Below are 14414 nucleotides of genomic sequence, written 5' to 3' on the forward strand. Positions count from 1 at the left end.
CCCCCAATGTCCCAAATGGGCTGTCATTATAGCAAGCAGGCTATTTAACAATAGGCCACAAACACAGCAATATTGTAAAAACAATTTTCTATTTTAGACCTTAGCAATTGTGAGTAGATGATGTGGTCAATCTTTTTTCCTCCCATCTATTTATTTTAACAGCATGTCTCAGTCTTATGAATGTTGATGGAAAGTTTTCTGTGTTCCCATATTCTCCTGTGGTGGTGTCCAGCAGATGTTCCTGATGTATTCCTTGCTGCTTTAGAACAGTCCTATGTTGTAATCCCATTATTCCTTGTATGTTTGCACTAGTCAGTTCATTGGAATGTGCAGTTTTTCAACAGGCAATCTCATCGATTTCCAGTATGTATGTCCATCTTTGCCTGATCCGTGCAAATTTTGTAATGATATTGCAGTCCAGCCCTTTAAAATATTTAAGACAGGAGGTTTTGTTGTCTTTCTCACAGTCAAAATGAGGTTAACCACCAAGAACAAACTCATTGCTCAATACGGGTTGGCCTAAATCTAGATTTCATCAAACATTTTAGGGCTTTTCATACTTCTCTGCATACAAGGTTGACAGAGCATGAAACAAATCTCCTCTTAGGAATTTAAAAACAATCAACATCATGGCAACTCGTAATTTAAAGCAAATGTTATATACATATTCTGACATAAAAAACTTAAGGTAAACAAAACTCTTACTGATAGAATGCCACAAAAAGGTTGTGGTTTCCTCGCAGTTGTCGCTGATTGTGACTTTGATTTCTGCAGACTGCAAGTAATACTGAATAAGCAAGGTCAAACCACCAGTTACAGATTTCTAAGCATCATGACAACACATGTAAGTACATAATGTAACTGCACCCTTAGAGCGTGTCCTCAGTCAGTGTCTTCTCTGTTACTCTGTTAACTTGGCCTGAAGTGGACTTGAAGTTTTCTTGACCTTCTGTATTTTCGAGAAATCAACTTTAGTCCAGATGTTTTGTCCTGGCCTCACATCTGTACTTGTGTTGTGTCTACCAATCATGACCATGAGTAGGACTGAAATGTCTTTAAAAGTGAGGCCAGTAAAAAATAGCAGAAACAGCAAAATTAGTCCAATGAATTGATATTCTACCGTTTTTATGAGTTGGTTTGTGTTGGGTTGTAGTCTATAGAGAGAGAAAACTGCCTTGTTTCTTATCTAAAATTTGGCAGCAAATCAGGAAATACTCTGCTACATATATCAGAATAATCATCATAATTTTATAATTTCAGTAATTGCCCGGCTGCAAAACCATGATACCACGCAGTACATTTTATTAACCATTAGCTCAACCGTTACTTTTGTTCTTCTGCAGTTTAGGACAACTTTTAATAGTAATTGGTGCATTTATTTGCTTCAGCGACCAAATTGAGGAAGCATTTATGAGACAGTCTATAATCAGTCTATTTTATTTTATTTGCCAATTGTGAATGTGGGTTGTGAACACACTGCAGCATCTTTGTCAACAGCTTTGAATCCTATTAGAATTACGGCATGCATGTCTCAATGGATGCATGAAAAATGTACAAAACAAACAACAGATAATTACTAGATTCGTGAAGTACAGCTCATTACTTTTGTCCTTTTGTGCTTGTGAAGAATCCTCTTCCCACTTCAGTTTACAGAGAATGAACTGATTAAAAATGTGAGAGCTGAAACGCCTTTTTACAGTTTTACATCAACTGTCTTTAAGAGGTTTCACAATTAAATGCACACAGATGTTCATTTTCCCAGCTGTTTCAACCATTTATATATTTACAGCTCCAGCCTACAACAGCTCTGTTTATAATATCCAATATTCAATCGAGGTACTTCCTGGATGGCAAGAAAACATAACATTTCTATTCATCCTCATCATTAGCAGAATCTTGTGGGATTGTACTTCAGTTATTCGGTCCAAAGTATGTAATGTTCATTGTGTAAGACTGAGGCTGTCAAAGCCGACATACAAGATCAAAGGTAAATAAACATTTCTGTTCCTTTCATCATGTGTATTCTGCATTTTGAGGCTTACTGGCTATGTTCATTTATCCTGTGAAATATCAAAAATCACAAAAAAGACTGCCAAGAAAATTGGTACAGATATTCATGGGTGTCCAGAAGATAGATCCTAATGACTGCTTAACTCTTGACCTCTTGACCTTCTTGACAACTGTTGGATGGATTTGCATGAAATTTAGTTCAATCAGGAGAGACAAGTGATAAAGAAAGATATTTATTGTGAATAAATGAGAGAACAAAGTCTTAGTATATACAAAATCTTTGGTGCTTGAACTCCATGAGGAATCATCTCGGAATGGCTGTAAATTTAGATCCCCCATGAAGTGGTGGTGATTGCTGATAATCTGATGAGAAGATGGCAGAATGGAAGATAGATTGTAGATCCTGCGGCGAATGGCGGAGAGGGGGAGGTTGTGGGGCGCACGAAACAGCTGTATGACAGACTGAAGCAGAGAGAGAGAGGCATATGTAAAAGGACCGCAACGATATGAAAGGCTAAGATCACGCCCCTTGGACATTGACAACTAGGAGAAAGATGAGCATGCATGAAAGGAAGAAGGCATGAAAGTTAGCCCTGAATGCCTGTATGTCCTAGAGTCTTCCTGACTGAACTTTCGCTAACCTTCATTGCAAACATTAATGCTCTGACTAGGTAGATTGCTGTTACTTTGGTGATCCCCAGATTCCCTTTGTAGCGCCATCATACTGTGAAAAGCTTGTATTTGAACAAAGGTATGGGTTATAACCAGTTGTGTGCAGTCAGGGGCAGCACTGCTAGCCCTGTCAAAAATGTTTTTTTTACTGTTTTTTCCATAATTAAAAGGTCATTCTGAAATGTATCTGGAGTCAATTACTTGTTCAGTATGCAACTTTATCCAGAAAAAGAATGGTTATATTTTGTGGCGCTCAAATCTCCTATGTCCTATAAACGCATCACAGCTCCTTTCCTCTGCTGGGGCCAGCAGTAGTTGCATTCTAGCCTCTGATCGAGCTGGACGCTGCTATTGGGTGCGTAATGTTGAGTGACCGTATTTTCAGCCAATCACATTTTGATGTGTTATTGACAGAACGCCCTAAGTCAAGCAGAGTTTCTAGTGCTGGCCTGGGCGACGTCATTCAAATGAGCTTGGCTGATTGGCCCATGGGCAGGTGCGTGATGACGCACTGTCTGTTATTCTAGAAAGGTGATGGCGGTTGATTTAACACAGGCGGGGAGTTCTGGTCCTCTGAAATGATGCAAAATAACTTAAAACTGCATTCTATCAAAAGGCCACCAGGGGGCGACCGTTTTGGTGTCAAAAGGACTTCCGTCTCTATACAAGTCAATGGAGAATTCCCCAACTTCTCACTTGATTTCTAACCTCAGTAAACGTTTTAAAAATGTGTTTATGGTCTTAATCGCTAGTTTAAAGCCTTCTTCAATGCAGTATGATTTTCATTTGTGAAATTTTGGCCTCCCTGATTTTATATTTGACGATAAAGCAGGGTATACATTAGGGCGTGGCTACGTCGTGATTGACAGGTTGATTGGTTCACAGGTTCAGGAGGGCACCTCATGCTCTTCCTGATGCCCATATAAGTAGAATCCGTGTTTTTTTTTTACCCAACATGCACCAGAAATTTTCAAGATGGCGCTGCTCAGATCCGAAACTATTCGCTTCCAAGCAGCAGTCCACAAACCAATGGGTGACGTCATGGATGTTATGTCCATTTTATATACAGTCTATGATTTAACAGCAAGATCGGTAGATAAAGATATGATTGCGGACCTGCTTCGGGTGCCTTTTTCAGCATGAAGGATCGCAGGATGGATTTAATCTACAAGTAATCGGTGAGTGCTAGTTTTTTAAAATTTTCTCTGGAACAGATTGGCTCTGCTGTTGGGCTAATATCTCTCTCTCTCTCTCTCTCTTTGTGAAGTAAACTTAGAACCGTGCATGTTTGTGTCTGTTATAGAAATTGATTTTATTGTTGAAGTGATTTAGAAGTTTCCTCTAAGAGCAGTCGGGCAGGATGTGCTGTTTTTGATGTTGTGTCACATGGTATGTGCATTGTAAAGTGGCCAGTGACCTAAGGGAAGATGATCTGATGGCGATGCTGCACAGTGGTGTCTTGATGCGTTGCGGATGTTGATCAGCTGTCATGTTGGTGTTGATTAAGTACTGTTGCATAAAAGTGACCTTACATTGAATTTGCAATGTGTATGTATTGTAGGACATAGGCCTATATGTGTGCGGCTGCTCTGTTGGCTGTATCGGCATACAATACTTTCTTTTGGGGCTGGGGTGGGAGGGGGGAGTTGGATTTTGGTGCTGGCCCTGACTGAAACACCACCGCACGCTAATGTTAGCATGTTAACATGCTAACATTAGCTAATCAGTACTAAACACAACAGCTGAGTATTCTGCCTATTCTGAGGCAGAATACTTTTGTAGTAGTTTCAAGTTATAACTACTACAAAAGTATTCTGCCTCAGCTGTTGTGTTTAGTACTGATTAGCTAATGTTAGCATGTTAGCAAACTAAACTAAAAGGGTGAATGTGGCAAATATGTCTTTTTAAGATCAGCATTGTCATTGTGTGCATTTTTGTATGGTGTTAGCATTTAGCCCAAAGCCTCACAATGTCACTAGCATTGCTGTACACTCTTTTTTTACTTAAGATCCATCTGTAAGGTGGGGGAGCCTCAACTGCTTCTGGTCTGAAGCACTTTGTGTCAATAATTTTCGATGAAGTAACATTATCTTTGATGGCAAGACTAAGTGATCTGCCTTATTACAAGACATTGCCACTTGGTCCAGGATAAACTGCACTGGAGGAAAATAAAATGGCCTTACTTTATATGCTGATTTTTTTCACTTGTTTTAAGGTAAATGAGATTTGCATGGATCATTACCTGATGCTATGACTTGTTAAGATGGATATTGTTTGCAATGAGGTGCTGCCAGGAGCATCACCTGTACTGTAATAAGGAACAGTGTTGTGATGGACTGCAACAAGGGCAGCTACTGACGTTCACCTTGAGATAAGGGTCACACTCTGGCCTCATAATCCATAAAGGAGCCATAATAGCCTCTCCTCCTACCAGACATGACCCATTTTTACACCAAAGTAGAACAACACTTTCTGTCAGTACTGAACTTTTATACACTCACAACACATCTAGTCACATGTGGCAACACAGAAGAGAGGAATACGTGGAAACAAACACACATGCACATATTTAAGATGTAAATTACTTCATGAGCTAATATTCGCCTCAGGCTTTCTGCAGTAACATGAAATTATATTACAATATGTGCAGTGGCCAACTGATTAAAGTAATATGAAGGGGGGAAATAGTTTTGATTACAAGGTCAGCCCAATGCTTGAGTCTGTTGTTTTTATCCTGGGAGAAATTGGGAAAACAAATTAAGGGATTAAGTGCATCATCAAGGTCTGATCAATAATTAGGATGATAGCGACACATCCAAACACAAACACACATCAATACACACATGATCATGGGTAGGCTAATGTAGATGCTTCTGCTATTGTCCAAAACTGCCACACAAAAAAAGAAAAAAAAGGGATTTCTCAGAATCGAACACTTACATGTTTTTGTGTTGAGAAATGCTGAGTATCTAAATAAAATAGACAGTGAGAAAAATACTTAACGGCAGCAGGTTATCCGGTCTGCCCATGGGACTGATAAAGACACAACTAGGATAAAATCTCCTGATTAAATATTGAGTAATGTAGCGCTTATAGTTTAAACATTTAAATTAAATGAATTAAAAAACAATACAGCTTCTGTGCTCTGGCTGACAGAAAAAATACATGCTGCAGGTGCAAAATGTACTTTCTACTGAAATACATTTCAATCAGGAGAGACAAGTGATAGAAATATATTTATTGTGAATATATGAGAGAACAAAGTCTTAGTAAATGTACAAAGTTGCTATTGGTTGCCAAGAGTGACAGGTAACAACTCAATTAACTAGGAACAAGAAGAGCATGCGTGAAAGAAGGCAGGAAAGTTATTCCTGATGCCTGTATGTTTTAGACTCTTCCTGTCTTCATTAGTTTGAAAGTCGTGTTGAATGATACAAAAATATTTTTTAAATTTGTGTCCAATAGAATACATTTCGTGGCTATTTCACAAACTCCTGTAAAACTGGGTTGGAATGGGTGAATGTTGACATGTATTGTAAAGCGCTTTGAGAGGTTGGAAGAATAGAAAGGCACTTTATAAATGCAGTCCATTTACCTTTTACCAAAAGTAGAGTAGAAGTCCCATGAGAGGAGGGGGACTTTAGATACATCATGTGCATGTTGGTGGACTGAAAAAATAAGGCTCCAAATACAAAGAAAATCCTTTTTTATATCTCTATACAACATTGTTATTCCACACAGCTAGATCCTGGCATAAGCATGTCCTTGTAAGAGCCATTTAATGTATTTGTTTTGTGGGGGATTCACTTGTATTTATTTAGAGAGCATCATTATCTAGCATTTGCACTCACTCTTCTGCAAGGAATGTCTGACATTTATCGCCTAAAATATTTCATTTGCGTTGTATTTGGTTATTTTTAATCCCAGGCTTTGTTGAGTATTCCTGAAAATATTGCCTGAGCTTTTACACCACTGATGCTCTTTGAACTGAGAATTGTGAAAAAGAGAGGCAGAGATAGAAACCGAGTGAGACAGACAGTTTTGTTGACAGGTAATGTTGTTTTGCTCCTCTCTGAGAGGGTTCTGCTCCTTGAAAGAAGTAATTATGACTGCTTCTTAGCTACTAGTAAAAACCACTGTCATTCTGTTGAAGCATAACCTGAAAATGGATTCACTTTGATTCAGAGCACAGTTTCATTCTATATTCTGCAGCAGAAAAGATTATTATATTGTATGTGTGTGAAAACAAGTGTTGGAAATTAACTTCCTCTTTAACAGCCACTCATATTTTTTTTTTTACCAGCCAACATTTTCACACTTCTTTGTACAATTAACTTTTTTGTAAAGTTTGCTTGCTTTGAAAAATTAAACAAAAAACACAATACATATTTTCCACATACAAATTATTCATTTAATATCAATTAACTTATGGAGAAATAAACTTATTTACTTATTATCCTTTTTTAATCCATACACACATGTGCCAGACATAGCTGCATGATGGTTCACGTCATGCACACACAGTGCAGACAGTAGCCTGACATCACAGTCACACACATGCTAAAACAAAATGATATGAACTGCAGCAGAAACTCGTTGTCGACTGGTAACTTTACAGCACCTCTGCCACCATGGCTGGAAGGTTGAGCAAATTCACAGGTCATTTCACAATCTGATCAGCATTTATGCAGTCTTAATTGCTGATTAACACTGCTAAAAAAATTGCTAATTTTCATTCCTGGTGAAAACACGGACAATGTAGGACATTTAGTATGATATTTGGTTGGATATGTTAATCTGAAACATTCATTTTCCAAAAAATTGAGATAGAACTATTACATTATCCCAATTAATTAAGCTCTATAATACAGACAATCTATCTTTGACAGAGCTATTTCTTAGCCAACCAAGTGACCGATTTTCCTTAAAAATGTCCTTATTTTTTCTGTCACTGAGAGCAGATGTCTTGTTTTAGAAAATGGTGTATCAAATTCATCTAAATGTATTATAATGTTCTTTTTCTCCTGTCAATCATTTCCTGAGAGCAGATGTCATGTCTCTCAAATGACAGATATTGTATCTCACTTTTGTACCAAACTTTTTGAGCTACAGGCTATAAGAAAGCAGATTTTTGTAATTTATAACCTCCAATATGTCCCGTTGCCTGTGGCTATTCTGTGACTGTTAATGAATTGTAATGTTGTTTTTGTCTTCATAGATTTTAGTGGCCGAGCAAAACTCAGTACCCATACATAGCAGTGATGGACTCTATAGGTCTGACAAAGACAGCTATTAGAGACAGAGAGAGAGAGAGGGATACAGAGAGAAAAACAGAGCAAAATTGGAGTAAAGTGAGCAGCCTAATGCCTCCACTAGCAGCTGTCAAGCCATCTCACAGCCCCAGTGCTAAATGAACTCCCCAGCCCCACTGTTCACACTCCACCCATCTCCTCCAACCACGTCCATCTTCCTCCCCCTCTTCATCCCCCCTCTCTCAGAAAATGGGCAATGAGAATCCATTCTGCCCCACAAATCAAATCATATTATATTGTCATTTTCCATCTCCACTCCGTCTCTCCCTCTCTTTCCTCCCTCCTCACGCTATAACTCTCCTATATCTTCCCTTCTCCTTTCGTCTTCCTGGCTCTTCCACTTTCTCCCTACCCCCTAAGAAAAGGGCATCTGACCCAATGAAAGATGTAAGTCAAGGCCTGGGAATTTTCCCATTCCCATAGTGTAATCCCATCAGATCATATGGAAACGCTGGCGGCCAGGAGCTTCCCATTCCAATTTTAACATTTCTCATCATGGTAGCCAGAGCCAGGCGTAAGAGGGAAGCTCTTTTATAACAGCAGCGTTTGGTGTTGTTGAGCACCTTCCTATCTGAGTGAAATTACATTTCAATGTCGTAAAAGTGGAAAAGTTTCCCTGGTCTCCTTGGGTCATGCTGACCTCCTTCCATTTGTGATGTGTCATGTTCACCACCAAATGTAATGGCTTCCTTTTTTTTTTTTTTTTTTTTTTTTTTTTTACAGGGAACTCAAATGAACACAAAAGAACAGTGGGGTATATACACACACACACACACACACACACACACACACACACACACACACACACACACACACACACACACACACACACACACACACACACACACACACACACACACACACACACACACACACACACACACAGGATACACAAAAACACAGGGACACATTTCTCTTCCTGGTTGAGTGATCGTCCTCCAAGAAAGTGAGAGTCCACTTCATATGCTCTAGGCTGTATGCTGTGGTCAGTCTATTTAATAGAGGGACTCCAAATGAAAATCTAGACTTCGTCGGGGGAATCAGCCCTTATAAGAAATACTGTCTTTGACCTTGGGGAGATTAGAGCTTTAACATCCATGGCCAATAGTATGAAGTAGCTATCCTGTCCCTATCACCAATCCACCTCTGCACTTCACCTTACGAGTAGAATATCAAGAAGGCCTCGCTGAATGCCTCCCCCCGGGGCACAGCTATGCACATATATCAGGAAGTCCAAACAGAGGAAAACAAGTGAATAAAGCAGATCCCTGAGGGAATCATGACCACAGCCTGATTGTATTAGATCCTGTGTCCATCACCAACTAGTGTCCGCGCTTCACTGGGGAAGACCTGTAAACTGCCTCAATGTAAAAGATTGTCCAGGATTAAATTCCACAGCTTCGAACAAGTCACACAGAGGTTTATTACATAAGGGACAGACAGCTCCCGCAGGTGAAGAATAGATTAGCTCACAGCTCAAAACCACCACTACAATAATGGACATTTAAAGCTAATTGTGAAATAAAATATAAATATTTTAAAAATAGTTCATACTGTAATTAAATCTAATGACATGGTAATTAAAGTATGAAAATCCTCTCACAATCAAGCCATGCTGTGATCTTCATTTAATCTCTTTTTTCCCTCTGTGTTCCACCAAAACAGAGAACAATGAACAACAAAAAATACAAAAAAAATAAATGAATCCAATAAGTAAGTAAGTCATTCAGTCATGAGTTCTGTGAGGATTACAAAGACACACATAATACCAATAAAAACAATTACATGAAAGAGTGTCTTCAAATAAACTGCTTTTAGAGGCAGTTTAAAAGATTATGAGGATTTTAGGAGCATTTACTCTTCAGAGGGGATGTGCCAGGTAGTTCTGGCCCTTCAGCCTCCTTCAGTCTAGATCTTGAAATTGCCAATTATTCCTTTTTTAAATCCCTCATTGCCCATGGGAGAAATTAGTCATTTGCTTGCCCTCCCCATAACAAGGTCAAAGCACATGGTCAGCAGTATAATGCCCCTTGCAGCTGGGATGGATCCAGTATCTTCAGCAGATAATGGGCCTTGAACCCTCTGGTTTATATGTAGTCAGGGATAGATTCTCCAGTCATTTCACCAAAATATATCACATGCAGTATAAAATAATTTAGGTGTTCCTGACATTATAGCTCTATTTTGGGTCCATCTATGGCACCATCAATGAATCATTTAATTGCAAATACTTTGCAGGCAGTGGATTAGATAACAATGGATCTTTATTCCCCAGCTATCAGAGCCACTTAAAGCATGTACTCTGCTTCTTCATATTGTAGGTACTTATATATTGTATTCACTGTTCAATAATTGACTGTGAACGTTAAACAAGTTTGAACAAGTTTTCTCAGACAGTGTGGGGAAGTCAGAACACATGCAGAAAATAGAGGTTACTGACAAAACTGTGCATACAATCTTAAACTAAATTATATGTGTACTTATTTTTAGGTTGCTGGTAAGGGAAGTTGTGCTGCCTCTGTGAAGTGTCATTTAGTGATATTCAGGATGTTGGTATTTAGCCATTGTTGTACAGTCCAGTAATCTTGTATTTTAAGGTGTAGCATGTTTGAGTTGTGAAAGACTCACACCAGATAAAACTGAAGGTCTACCTAAACCCTGGAACTGAAAGTGAGTGTTAAAACTGTGATGATACATATTGATTGATGAGACAAGACTAAAAAACTAAACGAATGCAAAGTTGAGAGTAACCTTTAAAAACGAGAGCTATAATGAAATGTATTACATTTTTCACCAACAAATAAAAACTTGATGATATGAAACACAGACAAATGAAAAACATAATTCATTACTATTTTAATTTTTGATTCAATGTCATGCATCAAACACTATAGTGTAGCTCCAGACTAGCAAACAGTGTTCTCCATCGCAAAAAAAGTTCAGAAGCTGATTTGTACTAATAAGACGCTCGATCTCACATTCAATAACATTATGTGTCAGTCAGTAATGTAATCTGGTGTTACTGGATCTGGGAAGAAACAGATTTGTTGACTAAATTTATCTGCATTCCACTGGAAATTAGACAACAAGCAGCAACAAAACTGAACATACTATGTAAATGTGCAGGGTAGCACACTTACAGTTATGATAAGCTAATGTAAAATTATTAAGGGATGCACATGCAACATTAATGTTACTTTCAGTGACCTATCTTTCCTTTTGCTATTGATAAGAGGTTTTAGCTTCTACTCTCAATCTGAATTCAGACAATGAAGAGTATTTTAGTGAACAGGTGAGTGAATCCAGCTTCTGAGTGACTCGAGCACAGGTGGCTGCGGTAATGCAAGATGACAGTCCCATCACCAGAGGAAATTACCTGGATGGGCCATTGATTTTGAGCAACCATGTAATCATTTTCACATAATAATTATTGCTGATATGATTATTGGACTGTTCATACCATGAAGTAAAGAAGCACACTGCATTAAAAACACAAAGAAAGTTAAAACCTCTCTGTGCCCGCAATTCCTGCAGCTGCTGTCTTGTGAGTCCATGCTCAGATATTTTGCTATAATGTATAGACAAAGTTTCATTCAGAAGTACTTGTACTGTATGTGTCACTGCAGGGTTAACTGTAAATTACTGCAGAAACTGCAAATCTCAACAACATTAAAAGCAGTGGTGCTCATCATATAATTAAATTAAATTCTGCATTTTCCATCCAAAGCCAGAACTTCATTGAGCCATATATTAAACTTAATGATGACTGACAACCGTTGAGTACCTTCCTGAACATCATAATGTTATAGGACCCATTGCTTATCATTCATTTATTGGGTCTGCCAAACTAAACCAGCCGTAAACATGAACACACAGTAAAACTGAGCTGTCTTACCTAAAGCAAGGAGATTTTTCTTGCTTTCTTCTGAGCAAAACTATCACGTTGTGAGTTTAAGTGACAAACCCCTTTATCACAAGGACCAAAGGAGGAAACAGTGTGATGTTATTTTAGAGAAACAAAGTCAAAAGAGAGAAGAGGTCTAGGTGGGTCAACAAAGCGTTGGACTTATATTCAACACAGTTTATTTCCCGTTTTCCGATACTGACAGTCAACCTTTGTTTCAGTCAACATTTGTTTATCCATCGCCACAGCTGTTCCCCAACCCTGACCAAGTTCTTACTACTATCACTCCGATGATGACCTTATGGAGGTCTATTAAAGTAGAGAAGCTTGCATGTAAACTGATTTGTGTATCTCCTGGACAGTGCGCATGTCAGTAGTGTTATTCTTTATGAGCAAACAGTAGTAATTGTTAGTAATAGTAGCAGTAATTAGTAGTAGTAGTAGTAATTGTATTTGTTAATTATTGTTTTTTTTTGCTATTGATACTCAAGATATTGACCATTGACATATGGAGGTCAGACAGGTTAGTGATAGTTTGGCTTGAGTAAAAGTTGAGTTACCTTGTGTTGTCTGCAGTTGCTGCCAGTAACATTAAAAAGCAAACACTTGTTGAATAATACAGCATTTATATAATCCAGAAATCTTTAATTCAACTTTCACATGTATTTTTTCATTTTCAACAATCCAACTGGTCATTATCAAAAGACGAAGAAGAAAAAAGCTGCAAAACCTGATATTTGAAACTAGGAGACCTTCAAAAGATAAGTGCAAAAATGTAGAATGTGGCCTGGTGCTGAAAGGGTTTTAAAGGTAGCTTTTAATCATTCTAATTCTGAAGTACATATCAAGCCAGGGAAGAAAAATCAGAGACTGATTCATTTAAAGAGAGAAATGTCCTTTTTCCTTCAAATGACTGCATAGTGACGGCATATTGAAAGGTTATCACTCCCAATGTACTGTCTCCAGCAGACATTTTATGCTTTTGAGGTTTTGCCATTATGACAAATGTGCCCCAGGAATGCATAAAGAGTGAAGAACTTCCTCATATATACCTATATATGTATACATATATATATATATATAGAGATATGTACACTTCAAATGGAAATTTGAATTTTGAGAAATTATTTGGGGAATATAAAGATAGTTTCTTTTCAGATATTTCAAATCCTTTTAGGCAGTAAAGGCTTTTCTTGCTTGCAATTCACGTGGTGTCAATCACTGACAGAAACTTTTGGGACTGAAGGAGCAGCATTAAGTCGGCTGAATCAAGGCAACCAATAATATCACTTTTAGTATGCAAATGGTCTTTGTGAGTAGAGTTTTTATTTCTTTTGCAATGGCCAGAAGCTAAAGGCTTGTCCAAGTTCACTCTGCTACTTAAAAAGGCACATAGCCTATTGTATGTTAACCAAGATGTAATAACTGGTAGAAGTGTGAAGTAAGTTGGATTTGATCTTCTTTCTTTCCTGCTGACATTTTTTTTTTTAAAGCAGCAGAGATACCTGAAAATCTTCATGTGAAAAAAGTTTTGAGTATGTTCTTCTTTTTTTTTTAAAGAAAGAAAAAAATATGAAACGGAGAGATATTTTAACAGTCAGTCTAAATCTGGGATGTCATAGAGATGAAGTAGTGATTATTATGTCATGTCAGTGATTATAGCTTACAGTTAAGAAAACAAGTAAAGGTCTATAAAATCTGAGTTTTATAGAGTTAATCAGATTGTTAGGAGTTTCTATGATCACCGCTGCCTTATGTATGCACATGTACGTTTTTATGGGATCACACAAATCTGCAGACAGTAAAAAAAGGAATGCAGGCTATTTATTATAGAATGATCAAACACTACTATTTTACTGGACCACACCAGAAAATGGCACAACCAAGTTAATATGTGCATCCTTGGGAAATAGGTGGTGTTAAAGCTTGCTGTTCACAGGGATGGCTGGCAAAGTTAAAACTAACACACTAACCAGCTAGGGATATTCAATTCAATTTATTTCAATTCAATTTGATTTAGAGCCAAATCACAACAAAATTTATCTCAAGGCACTTTTCACATAGAGCAGGTCTACACCATACTCTTTAATTTAATTTAAAGAGACCCAACAGCAAGCACTCGACGACAGCGTCAGGAAAAAAACTCCCCAATACTACAAAAAACTATTATCTGAAAGAGCTAGCTGGCTCTGGCTCAAATGGGGCAATAGTTTCACACAGTTTATTTATGAGAAGAGAACGTGATAGCTTCCTCTACTTTGGAGTATCTGTTTCTCTGTGCCTTCAAATGTCAGTGCGGTCAAGATAGTTCACAATTGGTCAATGGAGCAATTTTAATGTCAAATTCACCAGAATTGAAATTAACCCAACAATTTGTGCCAATTTGCGTCTGCAGGAGAATCTGCCAACCCCTGAATTTAAAATGTACTGCTTTTGCTGCAAATTTTTGCTGTTTCATTTGCTGGTGTGACCTGCCCTTGAGCGCTTTGACTGACGGACAAAAATATTGTGCTTTT

Source organism: Scomber scombrus, chromosome 9 (genome assembly GCF_963691925.1).
Source record: "Scomber scombrus chromosome 9, fScoSco1.1, whole genome shotgun sequence".
NCBI classification, from domain to species: domain Eukaryota; kingdom Metazoa; phylum Chordata; class Actinopteri; order Scombriformes; family Scombridae; genus Scomber; species Scomber scombrus.